Below are 18593 nucleotides of genomic sequence, written 5' to 3'. Positions count from 1 at the left end.
GGGGGCTCCAAACATCGGCTAAGTGGGTTAGTGTAAGCCCATCGTCCCTCGCTAAACAAAGCCTGCTCAGAAAGCCTCTCTGCATCAGTGGGACACATGAAGTACACAGAGAAAACGGCAAACTGGAAAACTTACTGTTGCCTCAGTAGTGGTCACTATTAAGGCTTCACTTCCTGTTTGGTTTGAATATCATTGTTCAGCAAAACACAAAATATTGGCTAAAACGCTCTGAAGAGAATCAGCCACATTCAACCCTTACAGCCAATCACAACCTAATAAAAGACAATAACTTCACTTTGGTCGTTTTAAAGCTTCATGAGACATGCGTCTTAACATTTTCAATTAATATCATGTAACTTTTCCAAAACAGATCAGGTCATGAACAGTTTGTTTTTAAAAAATGGAGAATCAGCGACCTGAACGAGAGCATAAGTAAAACAACGTGAATCAAACGCGCCGAAGGGTGAAATACGTCAGAGTTGAGGCCTTATCAGTTTTTCTCAATGTTCAAACGTTACCAATTCTGATGAAACTAGCATGTTGTGTCAGTGAACTTCAATGCAATCCACTCAATGTGTCTTAAAAGTATGAAAAAATATGTGCAAAACTCTCCAAACTGCAGTGATTTTTACTTCTGAAATTCAAGCCGCATTTTCAGTCAGTTTTTAAACACTATATAATCATTTTCGCTTTAGGCATCAATGTGTGAATATTTCTAAAGAGTTACTAATTTTTTCTCATCTGTAAAATTGAAGTAAAATTTAAAGAACACTGAATTATTTCACTAATGATGAGTCCTGTGATAATGTTGCAGTACTTTCATATGAGTAAAAGGAAACCATTCTTTAGAGCCAAAATTATGTATTCATTTATTTCAACTAATCACTCCAACATAAAAATTTAGTAGACAAGTCCTGAGATGCATAAAATGAACTTTAACAAATTAGCTATTAGTCTAGTTTGAGCTGTTTGACCTCAAAAGTCATAAACTTCCCCGGCCAACATATTTCTGCTCACATTCAGCCAGGACGGCACAGAAGGCTGAAACTCAGAAGAAGTTATTTATCCAGCAGGCACAGAACTTTCCAAACACTACACAACGTTATCAAGCAAACATTTAGACAACACAGCGCTCTTCCAACAGAGTGAGATAGGTGAATCACATCCGGTGAGTAAGAAGATTATTCAGCTGGGAAGGGAGGGGAGGAGTGCTGTCTTCATCGGCCCAGTGACAGAGCCAAAGCTGCTCTAATTTTCACTCCCACTATCACCACAGGATCAATAGCGTACAATCATGAGCGCTGAAACTTCACAAGTACACTTGGAAGCAATGGGGAGCAGCAAGGTGCAGCTCCCTGAAGCGCTGCTGCTGCTGCTGCTGCTTTAAAAGGAGTTTAGCCATAAATAACGGTGTGGTGGAACAGCTTGTGTCTAAAATATCAAGGCAATACAGGCAAGTGTTTTTCAAGAAAGGATAAAGTTAAAAAAAGGAACCTATATATGTCTGAATCATTTTTATCTTAAGAGTCAACAGATTTCACAAAGCCCTTTACGTGGACACAGTCACAAAAACGTTGCATAGTTGATGATTAATAAAAATAATCCTCAAGAATAAGACTTGGCTAATAATTGTGTACTAATTATTGGATACAGGTAGATATGAAAACATCTGAGTATTGTGAAAAAGTTTAACATTTTTTTGTCACTCGTTTCAGAAATTGAAACTCATAGATTTATAACAAATAAAATGAAATTTATTCTATTTTTTAAGATTACAGCTGAGAGATAATGAAAACCCAAAATAACGGCAATCAAATGATATGAATTTTAATCTAAAATTGTTATCTAATGGACATATTAATGGCATAATGTAACAACTAACTTGACAAATTTTCAGAAATAGTCAATGACATCCTCCTAGCTGGCAGCAAGCCAGAAAAGGTAGCTGGTTGTTCACAGGGTACTGTATCTAAGCATATTCATAGAAAGTTGAGTGGATGGAAGAAGTGCAAATAATAATAAACAATTGTTAAAATGCAAATGTTGCCTTTTTGGTATGACTGTCAACTAAATGTTTACCACTCCATTCGTTACAATTTTGTTTTGATCTTTACATTTGATCAAAAATCAAATTGACATTGGTTGCAGTAGAGTGCAGCCTCTTTACCATAGTCTGAAGATACAGTCGGCTATTATAGTGAAGAAATGAAAGACTGGCACAAGTACAGAGGCAGGTATTTCTTGTTCAGTATAAAATCAAAAGGTAGTCGGATTTTATACCCTCATTTTCCTCACATGTGTATTGGAAACTGCTGACTTGTTTAGTAAATTTAGGAAAAGATAGACAAATCACGCTAAATTAATTTGTAAAACAAAATTCCAACAAAAATGTAAATCAAGTAACTCAAATAAGTTTCTTATAGATAGCAACAACAAAAAACAAAGAAAATAATTTAAAACCTTCGTCTGATAAACAGAAATCACAGTTGGATTGTTAATTAATATGTGGAAAACATGAAATCCTAAAGATATTAAAATGCTAAGCCGTAATAAACAAATTATAAACTGCACTTTAATATGCTGCGTTATCAAGCACCTAAATGTAACAAGTTGGACATAAATTCAACTGCAGCATGAAAAATCTAAGTTTCTCAAAAAGAAATTACTGCAGAAAAACACATCTAATACAACTAAATATCGACACAGGTCTATAGTAGCGTTTGTTTGCACGTCAGACAGAACAGAGCTAACTGTGTTAGCATTAGTTAGCGCCTTTCGCTTTTTTCTAAATTCAAAAATATAATTGAGCTTCTTCTTTAAATGTTTCCAGGAATAATTACCTTATTTATCTTCTTCCTTTTCCCCTTCACACTTGCCATGAGGCTCAGAAAGCTGAAGTGCAGCTGGTGCTCTGTAATGTGGTTATTTTCAAGCGTCTGTGGGAGGACAGAAACAAAAAAAAACACACTCAACAAGCACAGCATGCTTGGTTTGATACCTTTTTTGTAACAATTCAAGCCACCGTGCCCAACACACACACACACACACAAATTTAAAAAAAAACGTAAAAACGTACTCTGATTTGCAACCTTCGAGAAGATAATGCGTGACTCAGTGACACCCTTTAGACGTCTTACATCAGCGCCGAGTTGTGTCAACACTTTCAGGCTTAATTTCTCACTCACCAAGTCAGCAATTCCAGTTACGAGGAACAGCAAGCGCACATACTTGCTCCTCCGCTATGCAGCTCAGTGAACGTCACAGTTGGTGTCCCAACGTTTCCCTCTCACTGCAGGAAATCTTTCATGTAAAAATGAATGGGAGTGCCTCACCCCGCACACAGAGAGGAGGGCTGCTGAGAGAATAACAATGGTTGAACTGGCACCTACATGGCAGCCGTAGCGTGCCGAGATGCAGATATTCCCGCACCTTGGTTTGTGTTTAACACCAGGTGTCGAATGTGAGGAGATGAAGTTTGAATGCGGTGAATCATAAACGGTTAACAGCTCTGTAAAACAAAAACAAAAAAGAAGAAGAACTAGGCTAACTAGAGGGCCATACAAGAACTGGATTTTCCACTACAGCTGCAAAAACACAAAGGTTACCACTGTTTGTCTAGTTTCTAATAAAAATACCTTAGTGCATTTGAAATAATGCAAAACTAACTTACAAGTAACTTTCCATCACGATAGAGGAGCTTGTTTTAAATCCGCAGTTCTGTAATATTGATGAAAAAGCCCTAGTTCCACTGGCAGATGATCGATCAATCAATTAAGCATATTTCAGCAACAAGGCAGTTCAAAGTGCTTTATCTCGAAACACAAAAATAAAAAAAGGCATAAAACATATAATCACCAATTGAGAAAAAAGTAAACAATAGATCATCGAAATCACCAATTCATATAAAATATGTTCCAACTATTATGGTTCAAACCAAACTAAACATGTGGTGTTTAATGAAACGGTGAAATGTTAAAATTTCAGGAAAAAGCTCAAATATATGCCAGTGGAACGAGCACTTTTTCATCAATATTCAGGAATTATTTACTTAAAACAACTGCATATCTTACTGAAAAGTTACTTATAAGTTCGTTTTGTCTTGTTTCAAGTGTACTAGAAGACCAAAAAAACCACATATTGATTATTCATAAGAAAGATATTTCTCCAGCAATTAGGTCTTCCTGGAAATGATATGTGCAAAGCAACAGCAAGATTGTCCAAAAAGAGAAGCAACTTTTGGTTCCCAAAATCCTGTTTTATTCCAATGAGTTGCTTCTTTTTTCCCCCACCAAGTGTGAACCCTCTTGCAGATCCCCTCACAGTCGCCATACGCAGCAGATTGTTTCAGATTTAGCAGAGCATTTTTCGTGCACAGTTTCAGGCAATGTTTGACGCTGACCCATTCCCCACTAATGGGGCGTGAAGACTGTCAAACAAAATTAAAAAGTGCATGTGGTTCTTGCTATTGAAATGTATTCAAATGTTTAATTTTTACTTTACTGTCATGGCCCTTGTGAGTGTAAGCCGCCCTCTAACCCGCACTGCATCAATAAGTATTGGGATCTACACAGACGTTTCTAAAAACTATATTTTTAAAAACATTTTTTTTTTGTTAGTTTGAAACAGTCAAACCTTTTGACATCAAGTCTGACAGAAGGAAAAAGTCAGTCAGCTGTTCTGTTAACAAGACTTGAAAGTGCCTCTTCTGAACACCCAGTATGTCAGAGGGAAGTGTGATTCTGACCTGTAATGAGTCAACTTACAAATAAAATGAATCTACATGTAAAAATAAAAAGCATCCACATACAGACTACAGTGTGACTGTGTAATTATAGACGGCCACATGCCGACTCGTGATCAGACGTTTCTTTCCAAAAACATATTTGCTGTTCCTCCTCTGTAAGCTAAACTGTTCAGACCTGATGCTGATGCAACATAGACATATTGTGCATCGTTTAGACAAAGTGCTGCCTACAGTCAAACATGTCATCCAGCTTAATTATGATTGGATTCGTAACTGAACCAGAAATATGATAAGTTTGAACGCTATCTGCTGCTTTGGGGTTGGATCTCCTTGAATGCTGCCGTTAGTAAAACTTAGATTTAGATTAAACGAATTACAATTGTTTTATCAAAGTGTTTTATCTTCTGATTAATATTGTGGTGCTTCCATTAGTAAATCTGAAACTTTATCTGCATCGTAAATCACAAAATAAAACAATTTTAGAAAAATTGCATATGTCAAACTTTTTTGCAATTTCAACATGCATTGTCTAATGTTTTTGTTTTTCTTTTACACTCAGCTTCTTTCTCAAGTTGACTTGATTCCCAGTAAATCCTAAATTGAAGACGTCTTTGCTAATCTGATGAACTTATTTTTAATTCTGTCACAGGGGATTTTTTTTTTTCTTTTTCACCAAGCTGGTTTCATTGCTGGTTTCATTGCTAAACCGATACTAGCAATACCAGTTCTATATGTTTAACCTCCAAAGTACCAAGTCACTGCTGGGCCAGTGGAAAGAACTGCTTAGTTCAAGAGGCGAGAATGAAGAATTAAAATGTTAAGAAATACATGCAGTTTTTCTTTCAAATCCTGAGTTAGTTTCACCTTTAAAATGGCAAATTTCAGACAAAACTATGCTTATATAATGTGAAGCGTGTGATATGTCAGTTTTGATCCGCATACATGCAGTTCAGAAACCAGAAATGCAGGTTGAGATAAGAGAAAGCAGTTTTTATATAATCATGTAGCACAATGGGAAACTTCTGTTGTATTTAAAGTGCATTAATGAATAAACTTTGAATAGGATTTGCAGAAAAAGACATTAACAATGTGATTTGTGTTGGAGAACTGCCTTCAGCTTTGCTGGAAAAACCCAAAGAAGATTCTTTACCAGCTTGCACTAAATGCCACTCTATTATGCAACATGCAAATTACGTTTCACATGTGTAGAACTGCCATTAACTCTATAATCTCAGATGTAAAACAAATGTAAATCAAGCAAAAGTAACCCCAGTACAGTAGCTGTTTTGCCTGATAAAATTATCCAACATTGTCTCTTGATGATGTTTTGAAGACTCTTCAGACTTCCTTGTTGGCTCCTGCTACATTATAAATTAGCAAACATGTGGTTTTCTGTGAGCAGGACTGAAAACTGTAGTTTGTATCAGAAATGTGCCATACAGAAGGAAAGAAAAACTGCTTTAAATGCAGTTTCTTCACAAAAACAACCGCAGTCTGAGCTATCTGATCTAAACAGCTGCAGCTAAGCACTGCATGAAGTCATCTCTGTATGTAAAGTGAACTAGCTTATAGATTTATCTCATCAAGAGCTAAACATGTAAGCATTCTCAATTTCAAGTAACCTTTGCAATGATGTTCTAGTTAATTTTCTCATCCTTTCAGCAAAATGCCAAACTTTCACCTAAACCAAAATGACATCACCAAAATCCAGAAGAGAAAGTCATTTAAATGTGTAAACATGCTCTCAACTACTACTGTTGCAGCCAAAATAACTACATTTGAATTTCCTTTTGATCCACAAATTAAGCTAAGCGATTATAAAACAGAAGACTAAGTCTTATTAGATACAAAGCGCACAGTTACCCATCTTATTAGTGGTATTTCTTTCTGCTGTGTATTTGTACAAATGGCTCACAACTACAGAGAACTTGAATAATAAGATTTTTTTTTTTTGGAGTCTGCTCCAGCATTAATTATAAAAAGAGGATAGCAGAATGAATAAATAAATGCTAACAGACTTCTTCTGCAACACAAATAGATGAAAGGATTTTAGTTCAGTTTGTTCAGTTTACTAATAGTTTAGTTGCATACACTCACGATGGATATGAATGCTATTCTATCTCTAGAGTTTAAGTGGTTTATTTGACCAGTTGTTGTTCTAGGTTGTAATTATATTACAAAAGCAGTGAGACGACAGAAGCAAAAGTACTTCCTCAAATATAAACAAGCATATTTTCAAATTTAAAGCAGCCAAATTATATTAAATTATTAATAGTATCTCAATCTTTTATTTTCTTTCTACCAACATAAAAAAACAAGGTTTAGCAGTACTGACTGGATTGACCAATGATCAGAAGATCAGAAATTCAAAGTACAGTAGCTCTACAAATGGAAAATTGTAGATGTATTTAAGTTAGGAAAACCTTCTAGAGCCGTTTCTTAACAACTGCTGTTTCCAAGATTTTTAGCTCAAATAAAGTAAAGTTTATCACATCTCCTTAAAGCCTCTGAACATTTTTTATAAGACTATTTGGGGTTGGTAAGTTATTTACTTGGAGTCTATCAAGTTCTAATTGTACTAAATCTCAAGATCATGAAACATTACAATGTTTTTTGTTCAGGTTGCTGCTATCTCGCAAACACTAGCCACTTCCTGTCATCATGGCTTCTCCTGGTGAAGAGGTAATAGAAGACGGGGCCCCGTCTACTCTTCAGTTTTTTTTGTTGGGCAGTGTTTCCAGTAGTAATAATAAATGGCAATGGAGTGACAAACAAGACACGAAGAATATGTAAGTGCTGCAAGTTGTCCTGACATCACAAACACAGTGCATGCTGTTAATAGCAACTGGGAAATGTTAAGTATTGAACTGCAGACCGTGCACAGTCACAAATTGAGCTTTTTGACTTCAACAGTTTGGAGGAGTTGAGGTGTAAATTTTAACCCCTGAGATCTGAAGAATGCTGCACCATGAAGCATGGTGGTTTGGCTGCTGATATAAACTGGTAAACGAATGAAAAATTTGACACACTCTGGAGTTAAAGCTGGAGAATTTACCTTAGAAATTTGTGCAAGGCTACAAAAAGCATGAGACTGAGGTGAAACCAGCTGAGGGACATTTAGCCAAATATTATAAGGGGGTTAGTTTATATCTAGCCCCATGTGTAACAATCTTCATGTGGATGAGAGAGTATTTAAAAAAAAAAAAGTATTCTGATTTGTGCACCAAAGTATTGAAAATGCAAATATCATTGCAGACGGGAGGAAAAAAGTTCCTAATGAATTACATAATGGCTCAAATGAATAAAACACAAATTTCCTTAATTACTGTTGGTAAAACTCTGACTAGAACTGCGCATGCATTTTATCCAGACAGTGCTGCGCGGTTCAGAACATGGACATAGAAATAGCTACACAGCATTTATCTTAAGTTGCATCCTTTTTATCAGCTCAAGATGAAGCTACAAAGCTGACATGGGACCAAAAACACATGACACACTCAATAATAGTATCAAAAGTGTCAGCAGGGGGATTAGCCCAAACAAGGAAACTTTCCACCTCTGCCCACGACTGCTGTGACTCACGCAGAAATGCAACCACTTGTTTATCTCTGCTGTGTGCGAGACTGTCTGTTTGCCCGTATACAAGCCCACGTGGTCAATGTGTGACCTAGATTGACATTGGTCTGAGTGATGAGAGCAAGCGAAGCACCAGTTGGCCACTACATAGTTTCATGCTGAGACAGAAGAAGAACACAAAGCGGATACCTGGGCTGATGGAGCGGGTGTGGAGAGAGAGGGACAGAGTACAGGTGAAACTAACAAAGGTGTGCAAGAGCATTTGGATGGATGGATGATTTGAAGAGCCAGTGATTCTCACAAGAACAAATATGCAACCAAAGCTGCACACAGTTCAAAAAGCCACCAGTAAGAATTATCTACTGACTTCAAGCAAGCGTCTTCTCCTTAGTCATTGTCTTCACTGCTGTCTGCTTTCAGGTGGACAAGGACTGTGTCTGAGACAGGCAGGGATTCTGTCAGCCACTTTATCTGATCTGCAGATCTAAAAAAGTCCCTCAGAGGGGGAGTCCTGCAGCGTTTCAACTCTAATGACAAAACCACATCACTGGAGCCGTGCTAGTCGAATACATATATAGATACAAATGTATGTTCCTGTTTCTGCAAATCTTCAAGAAAATGTCTTTTTAAATAACTGCCTACGCCAGCTGACTCATACGCCCAATGTTCACATATTTCCAGACTCTATCTTACAAATTACTCCCACGCACCCTAAAAATCGCCACCGTCAGGTTGTACACTTAATGACAACAGCAATGATGTTTGTTTTTTTGTCATTTTGGTACATGGCACAGGAACGCAGTAATTGTCTGACTGGTGGTTGAACAAGTCCAGATCAACAGGAAGTGACTGGTCATGTTTTGGTTTGAAACATAGATTATATCAGGGGCTGAACCAGAACAGAAAAGCTGATTATTTAATAATAAAACTATGTGCATCGATAAACCAAACGTTTCATACCGTCAGGCGTCATTTATCTATGTTTATGTTTCAAAATCTCTGAAACATCAGAGTTTTTAATTCTATATTACTAAGTATTTGGTTTTCAAAGATTACTTCTGTGGGCTTTTTTTTTTTTTTACATTTTTGTCACATATCTTTCAGATCACCAAACAAATTTTCATACCAGACAAAGATAATCTGCCTAAATGCAAAAATATGTTTTCAAATTATCATTTCATTTATCAGGGGAAAAACAACTATCCAGATTAAAGGGTGAGTATGAGAAAAATAATTGTCCTCCTTGTTGAATCATAAATTAACTGTATTTAAGCACACTTTTATAAGTTGGTCCTAATCATTACCAGACACGTGAAATCATTCAAATATAACCTGTTTGATAACATGAAGAAGGTTGAAAAATCTCAAAAGCTAACACACCACACCTCAATCTAGAGAAATTAACAAGCAGATTAGAAAAGGTCACCGATATTCATCAGTCAGCAAAAGGTTACAAAGTCCTTTCTAAGACTTCTAAGACTGTGGTTAATCCAGCAAACCACAGAGAAAGCCATTATTCACAAATGAAAAAGCACGAGACAGTGGTGAACAACACCAGAAATGGATCAAATTGCTCCAACGGATCATCAACGACTCATCCAAGAGGTCACACAAGAAGCCACTACTCCCTGTTAAGGTCAGAATTCAACTTCAATGGACTGGACAAAAATGAAAACCATTAATAGTATTCCTCTCACTTTGAAAAACATGTTGTCTGGCTTCAGGGTAGGATCTTCCAAGTCAAATTGACTTTGGATGAAGATCCAATTTTGGTAAATCCAGGGATCTTGATGCAGGAAGACCACAGGGTAAAAGTGAATCTTACTAGAGAGACTGGGATATCTTCCTAGTGCAAGGCCTGGTGGGGGGCTCACAGGTGAGGGCTGATGCCTGGGACTTGGGAGGACTGGGGTTGAACGGAGTTAGATTAATATAAAACTGGGATCGTATGCTTGACTGTCACTGTGACATCAAATGATTACCAGTATTTCCCCCATCATTCTTTTCCTTGCACAGTTTCATCATTTCTGTCGTAAAGACATAAACAATGTGTGCGCAAAAGGAAGAGCATGATACGGCATACTGTATTTGCAAGCTCAATAATGTGCCTCTAAAGGTAGCAGAACTAAATGGTACTTTTTTTATACCCCTCACCTTATTTTACTTCAAAAATATCGGCACATCTGTGTCTTAAATCCAAACACAAGATTCTGAGTCAGCATTATAGATACAAGTGGCTGTTTAAGCAGTTTTGATACAAAATACACCCTCATGTGTCACGGCACGCTAGATCCTGCCTGACACCTGCCTGCTACTCATCAGTGCATGTGTAATAAGTGTGTGATCCATCAACATGGCGTTTAAAGGAAGCCTGCATGCTTGAGGAGAGACATCAGAACTGATTTGATGGGATAATCTGGCCGAGTCTTGTCACGGACCCTTTGAAACCCCACCACTGTCTCCACTTCCTCTCATGCTGCCACCGCGGTAATTTTGCTGTCAGAGTTAGTATTTACAGTCATCCCACTGAATCTGTTTGCTCAGATTTTACAGTGACAGAATGCACATAAATGCTAAAAAATGTCCCCAGTTGCAGACATTCAAATAAACAAACTCAAATTAATTCAAAGCCAAAAAAAATATACAAAAATAAATAAATAAATAAACACACAGAGAGTTGCATTTTCGCTTCCTACCCAAAGTCTTTTAGCAACCTCCTTCGCTACACTCGCCTCTCCTGTCTTTGGGCACTGGTGTGATAAGGTAGTGATGGGTCGTATTACTCCTGGGGGGAATCCCCTGGCGAAGCTTTGTGTATCCGTGTGTACGAGTGTGCACGTCGCCACAAAAAAAAAAAGGAAGAATGCCACCATTGAAGCGCCTTGCCATTGCGCCAGCAAGCCTCTCCCCCGCACCCACACCTCCTCCCCATCCGCGCTTGCACTCTGACGTACAGTTGGAGCAGATTTGGTGACACAAAGATAAAAGCCTTCCACTGTTTCTGTGCTTCCTCTTTCTCCAGTGTCACCAGAGTGCTTTAGTGCCGGTGCCTCGGCCGCAGACATAGAGGCCTCATTCAAACTGACACAATCACTTTTTGCTGCTGCTTGGGGACAAGACAAGAGTTCACAGTGTCTTGGTGCAACATTTCCACCAGGAGCCCTGCATGTGAGACCGCGCCTTGCAAAAACTGTTCGGTGCTCGTCGACTTCTTTACATTTTTTCACGTCACAGACAGACGTTTTCTGATAGAGCAACGCAAAGCAGTGCGTGATCTCAAAGTAGATGGAAAATGATGCGTTGGTTTCAAAATGTTTACCCAATTCTTTGAAAAGTTGTAGAATCACCATTTACTGCAATTTGCATAGCAAGACTTTTGACAATTTTGCATTTCTAGAGACTATTTTTGCGGAATAGCTGAGGCTCATTCTGACTGCATGGGAAGCATTTTCTCTGGATATCAATCTTCATGTCTTGACAGATCTCTCACTTCTCATCCTGCAGTACATCTGGCTACACGTTTCAGGTCACCATGATGCTGGAAGGCCCCAATCCCAACTATTTCACAGTCTGAATTACAGTTACTCCAACTCTAGTCCTCAATATCTGCTATTCTGCAATTTTCATATTCATACCTTCCACAAGACACCTAAGTCAAATGATTGGCAGGGCGTCGCGTAGCGAAGTGGTCAGAGCGAGCGCCCCCCTATACAGAGGATATAAACCTCAAACAGGCTGAGTTTGACTCTCATCCTAAGCTTCTTTGTTGCATGTCTTCCCCCACTTCCTGTTAGATTGCTGTGAACTAAACTCCATTTGTGCCGAAAAAAATCTAAAAAAAAAAAATAATTGGCTGCAGAATTATTTTTGAAAAAATGGTAAATTAGAGATTTGATCGAGCAGGGAGCATGTAAAGGTTGTAGGACGAAAGCCATCAAGAACTGCAGCTGTAATCTCTCTTCTAACAGATTCTTCTTCCTTCAACTCTCAGCAGCTTTCCTGTCCTGTCAAAGAGCCACCACAGCATGATGCTACCATCACCATGTTTTACTGTGAGAATGGTGTTTCCACCGCACAATGCGAGTTGCACACAGAAGCACTAAGGGAAATTTCTGCTTCATCTGCCCGAAGCACCTTCTTATTTGCTTCGCCTTTTTGACATCTCTCACCTGAACTATGAACTCTGCAGCTCCTCCAGAAACACAATCGATTCTGCCTCTCTGATAAATCCCCCTTTTGCCCGGCCTGCCGGTTTAGGTGTGCAGCCACGCTTTGGTAGCTTTGCAGTTGTGCAATTCTCTTTTCATTCAGAGATGACAGATTGGAAAATGTATAACTCTGAGCATATTGTTTTGTTTTATGGGCTAACTCAATCTCCATCTATGAACATCTATGGATGCTGTGCTTTATTTGTAAAACATCTCACACTCCATATATTATTTTCCCTCCTCTTCAAAACTGTGCTATATTTTGTGATGGTATTTTTGCAAGGGACTGTAGAGGTGCATTACTGCAGATAAACAAACAAGTTTAACATGCACCACCTGACCCAGGCTTTAAACAAAAGATCAACTTCCTCTGTCATTAATCAGACAACAATGACAAGCCTGCATATATTAAACAGTTCTCCACAGAAGCTGCAGGATTTCACTCTGGTGGTGTTTTACTCTTAATAGCAGAACGGTCTGACACACAGATACAAAGAGAAGATGATCCAGAAAGCAGAATGGGAATACCGCGACACAAAGTGCATTGAGTGAGTACAAAAGCTGCAAATGAAAGCAATATTTTTCCACCGTGAAATCAAGATTTTCTTGCTCCGATCTAAATTGTAGTGATGAGGGAGCAGAGATGTGATTCCAGGAAAAGGTGAGATTTTTAAATAAATAAATCCCCATGAAAAAGACACTGATTTGCAGCAGAGCGCGAAAGCCTTTCCACAACAACAGATGAGTTTTAAGGCTTATATTTCCTCTTTTTTTGTTGTTCAGATAATCAGAAAATAAAGACCAGCTTCTCCAAAGTAAACATTTCTATTGTAAGTTCATAACTTTGGACTTAGCTCCAGTTAATCTTGTGGATAAGCCCGCATTATTTTAAGAGTGCGCTGACTTTTCAGGGAATTAATGCAAATCAATGCCTCGTCCTCCAGATCAGGCAGAAATAAAGTGGCTGTTTGTGTGAAAAGGGAGAGTTGTGCGAGTGAGTCACCTGACACGTGATGCCTGCGGACGCAGCTGATTACCAACACATCAGAATCTAATAAAAGCGACGCGGTCATAATCTGTAATCACTTCCATGTCTGGCGGAATAAGAGAGCAGGTTAATCTGGATTACACGTCACCGTGGTGAAGTCACAAACGGGCCAACTGACCGGAGAGGGGCAGGAAGAAGCCAGGTGAAAACAAACCGAAACATGGAGGGGATGACCAGGAAACGGACGATAAGCCCAATAAAGACCTCTGCGAGATGAATTGTCTGTTTGCAAACTCTTAGATCATGACAAGATAAGGAAAAACGGGAACTACTATTCAAAAGCAGGAATGCAACAAATGAAGGACCCTTTTGTAAATAAGCCAGAGTTCGCCCTTTGATGACCAAAGCATCAGTTTATAATTCTGGGAGGACTGAGGGTGGACATGGGACATGCAGAGGAACTTGTGATCTATGCCTATAGGATACATTCTGCTCTATAAATCATGCTGATGAAATTAGGTCAATGTATAATTTACTGAAGACTTTAGTGATAAAGACTGCACCAAGATCAGAGCTTGAAAACATGGATCCGCCACAGGAGCAACACTACCCCGGCCCCCGTTTAACATCCAAGCCAGCCGTGACCAGAGGAGACATTTCTGCAAACTGAGGTGAAATCAAGTTTAGAGTAACGTGGGAGGCAGCAAAGGGGGTTAAACTTTAATCATAACTGAAACGAGCCCTCTGGATACCTGACGTCTGGCTGCATGTGATCTGCACGCCCAGGGGCTAATTATGGCACAATGTGGATGAATGGCTGTTGCTGGCCAGCATATTAATCCCTGCACCCTGTGACCGTATCACAAACAAACTTGGCTAAAGAAGAGGAATGTAGGATTTCCTTGCACGTTTCATGGCAGCCGCGGCACTAGGCAGGTGGAGGCATGTGGGTCAGTGTGGGTGCTTAGATGCTTGTATGGAGTATTTGTTTCTGCAAATATTTGGTTGGGTTGTTTACAGTGTAACATACCATGCCATCAGTAGCTGTTTTTGACCTGGGGCATATGAGCAGCTATCCAATTGTTCCCGAAGCAAATTTTCAATTGTTTTTTATACAGTCAATTGGGAGATGGAGACATCTGATTGAGAAAAGACAGACCCAGCTAAGGACAACTATACATCGTTTTCTGCATTTCCCCCACCCCCCAAAAAACGGTTGCATTAATACACACCTGTTCCTTTACTAATAAACCATTAAGTAAAACCCACTGTAACTTTTACCTCTGAGGTTCAAAAGCGGTGATGGTGGCATTATGCTGTGGGACTGCCCCATCATTATTTATCTACTGATCTCCGAAATAAAATGTTGATAAGGTGAGGTGAGAAAAACTAACAGCATAGATATTCATTTGCAAGAATATTGTATTCGCAAGCAGAAAAAGGCAGTACAAGAGGGTTAGCCAACAGGCAGTGTGTGTGTTTCTATCTGCTACAGACAGAGCCGGTGGAGATCTCTAAAAGGATCCATTTTCATGGAGATAATGAACACTTTGTCTTTTTATTTAAGTGAAGCAACATCTTAAAAATGGAAATAAAACGACTATTTGGTGAAGTCGTTAATATCTCAGATATCAGAGCTGTGACTAAGACTTAGAAACATGCTTTTTTTTTTATGGAACATCAGAAGACGGGGAGGGAAAAAAAGAATTTGGCAAAGTGCGTTAAAGTCTGTTAGAGCAAGCAGCTTCTCCTGCAGCAGCGGTGCAGAGTGGCTACTTTAACCCCCTGGCAGTGTGGAGAAGCAGCGGTGCTATGCGAAGCTGCAAGCCGTCACATTTACAAACCTGTTGACTGTGTCTGTGTGAAGACGTGCCGGCTATTTATCTTCGGATCTACGCTCTTTTCCACCGATTCCCCCCGGAGTGAGGGGAAACCTGTGTGGTTACTGGGATTTACCCCTGTCAGCTAGTCTCCCACCCCCTCTCTCCCTCCCTCTCTCTCTGGGGTATGGCTGCTATCAGCTGACTGTAAAACTATCCAGCCGAAAAACAGCTTTACACTTTCAGAGCCGCGGCTCATTTCAGACTTTGCCAGATGAGAAAACGGGGACACACTCTGTGCCTAAAAATACCTGTCTACGACTATATTTGGCTTGGCAGGATCACAATCGCGGCGTTAAAATAGTTGGTCCCGCCCCGGTACAATGAATAGGCTCTCTGCAGTCTCACCCTGCCTCCGTCGGACAGGCAGCGGCTAAAATTAGCAACTAGGCCTGCGTCAATCAGGAACCTCAGTGCGTCAAGAACCGCCCCGCCCCTGGGGGCTCATCATTGGTCGGAATGAGGACGTTGACCCGAGAATACGCGCCTCGTGATTGGCGATTGAAAATTACAGTTGAGCTACTCCGGAGGATTGTTTTAATTTTGTGGTTGTTGAGCACGCTGTCTGACAATGCATCTCTTCATATCGGTCATCAAATTAGTGGCAACTTCTGAACATGTGGCCCAGCCGTAGAATATTAAACATGTTTAAGCAAATAAAAACAATTAAAATCAGTGTCAAAAACGATTAAGATGGAAAATGTAATAGCGATAATTATGTATTCAAACATATAAGTGAAACCAAAGTCCCAAATCAACTTTAAAAATGCATTTAGAATATCATAAAATTGTTCAGAAACTGAAATGAAAATAATGCCATGAATCTGTTTAAAAACACATTTATTCCGAAAAATGTAGCAAAAATATAAAAAATTGGTTTTTAAAAGTAATAAAATTAACTCATAAATAAGATTTTAAAAACAATTTTTAAAAAATTGAAAATATATTACAAAATTATTTTTTTCTGAATCAAATTTTTTTTTAAGTCATATATTTATTTAAATCAATAAAATAAGTTATGTTTTTTAAATGTAATCCCAACTGAGGTCATTTTCACCAAGTTAAAATTAGCCTGGTCCTCCTTTTTGATGTCTTGGCACTCTGACCAGGTAACCAGCATCCAAAGAGTATTAGAACGGTATTAAACTTGTGAGAATTTAGTAAATGCTATATTTAAATCATGAGAAATGTCGGGGCTGAGCCATCATCCGATTTAAACGTCAGTGTTTCTAAAATCAACTCTAGATAATCCCTTTTTCTCCTAAAGCTGTTTCATAATTTTAAGAATTTTAATTTGGCACGTGCTTTGGCACAGTGAGGTTGTGTACGCTGCAGCCTGATTCCAGAAGATTATCCTATTGTGAGGAGTTTTATAGCAGAAAATCTATTCGGATCATTTCGGATCATGGAAAAAACATTACAAAGTGACGTGTTAACACAATTGTGAAGAAAACCGAATCTAAATGTTAAATATTTAAAGATTCAAGATGCTGAGATAAGGCAGACAGCAACGTTTAAATGCAGAAAATCTTTTCAAAATTCTTTTCCGAACAGCTAAATATGTTGTGTACTTTATATTACGCTACTTTATGGATGGCAACATTTATACCTAATATTAATCAGATAAAAAACTGACACTGACCCATCGCTGCAGACAAAATACTGCCTCTTATACACATTTCATTACAGAAAGTTGCAGAAATTTGCAACAATAGAAAGGGAAACTCGTAGAAAGACGACAAGTGACGACACCGAAACGTTGAAGCTGTAAAACTGTGAGCTGCCCCAATAATAAGCACAAAACAAAGAGAATGGTAGCTGCCTGGTTTGCGGTTGCGTCGAGTCTCTTTCAGTTTGTCTGTCTTGTTCCTCTGTGGGCGGGGGGCCCCTCTGCACGTCTGTGCCAATGGGGGCCCGTTGTTTCACATCTGTGATCTAAATGCTTCTTCCACCACTGATGTTCCTTTACTCAACAGATTGCAAAAAAAAAAAAAAAAAAAAAAGATAAAGCAGAAAGTTCTGCGCTTTATCTTGATTAAAATCCCCTTGTGGTTGCTTTGTGTTAAATAGCTGCCCAACGTCCTTACTTTCAACATGTAATTCTATTATTTAGTTATTAGAATACAGTTTTTAGTAAGTGATTAAGCCAAAACCACATTTACTTACTGTAAAATTTCAGTTCAGTTTGATTCATCTGCCTTGGTGGTGTGACATAACATATGCAAACATTATTTATGCAACCTCCCAGATGTTTCAATACATCTCTACTGTTTGTTAAGTTAAAACACTATCATAACACCTCAAAGGTTATTTATCTCTGTCATATTCTAGCACACACACTGTGAGTTATTAAATAGACCATATGGTCCATTGCTTGCCTCGATTCTCAGAAGAAAAAGCAAAGAGCTTAGCTGAAAAACTATCATGATGAATCAACACATGACCCTCTTTTTTGATGGTATTCATGAGTAGCAGCATATTTGAGATATTTCTGTTTCCTTTGAGCCTCGTTTTTATGGTTTTAGTAACTTTTCTTCATTCATTCTGGTTCGTAAACTTCTTAAATAATGAACTTTTGAACATTTTTGAAAGTTTTACTTTATGTTCATTTACTTAATCTTTTTAAATGCCTTCATTTAAAATGAAAGTATTTATTTTATATTTGAAGTTGCTCCTACAGCCAGGGCTCTCACTGGTTTCCACAGATAGACCCAGTCTGAGCTGACCTCTCTTAACCTCTCTTATGTGGCAAAAGGGAAACATGAGCAACCATCTTAAAGTGTAACAGTATAATTAGCTGAAAGTCGTGGTTGTTTGGAAGATTCAAGGTGACCTTTCAACAATTCTTTTTTTCATATTTCAAAAAAGCAAAAAAAAAAAAGTGTTTATATATTTAAAAGAGCATGGTGGAAGCAGCACAGTGCTGAGACACCAGCTCACCCAGCGGATCCCCCTCAGCTTCCTGTCCTCTAACCATCAAACCAACAGCGCCTCTGTGTAGCTCTCTCTCTGTCTGACTGATCCTCTCTCCACCCTCTCTCTCTTCTCTCTCTCTCTCTCTGGCACACGCGCTCGGGGCTTATGTGTCTCGTACAGTACAGAGAGCGCGAGAGGGAGTGACGTCACCTCTCCCATGGCGTCACATTGACGTAGCGCATACCAGGAGCTCTAATGTGGAGGCAGAGCGCTCATAAATG

General features: G+C 38.8%; 1 long non-coding RNA gene across 3 annotated transcripts in view; it reads right to left on the bottom strand.

The window, feature by feature from the left end:
• Nucleotides 1-15596, bottom strand: part of LOC145547593 (uncharacterized) — a 69147-nt gene extending 53551 nt beyond the window's left edge. For all 3 annotated transcript variants that reach the window (XR_014083885.1, XR_014083884.1, XR_014083886.1), the window contains exons 1-2: nt 15361-15596; nt 2841-2936 (exon numbers count right to left, since the gene is read on the bottom strand). This is a non-coding gene — a long non-coding RNA (uncharacterized LOC145547593). The remainder of the gene's footprint in view (nt 1-2840; nt 2937-15360) is intronic.
• Nucleotides 15597-18593: the final 2997 nt, after the last annotated feature.

Source organism: Poecilia reticulata, chromosome 16 (assembly GCF_904066995.2).
Source record: "Poecilia reticulata chromosome 16, P_reticulata-male-v2, whole genome shotgun sequence".
Taxonomy (NCBI): Eukaryota; Metazoa; Chordata; class Actinopteri; order Cyprinodontiformes; family Poeciliidae; genus Poecilia; species Poecilia reticulata.
The sequence above is the reverse complement of the archived record's forward strand: the minus strand, read 5'-3'. Positions and strand labels throughout refer to the sequence as shown.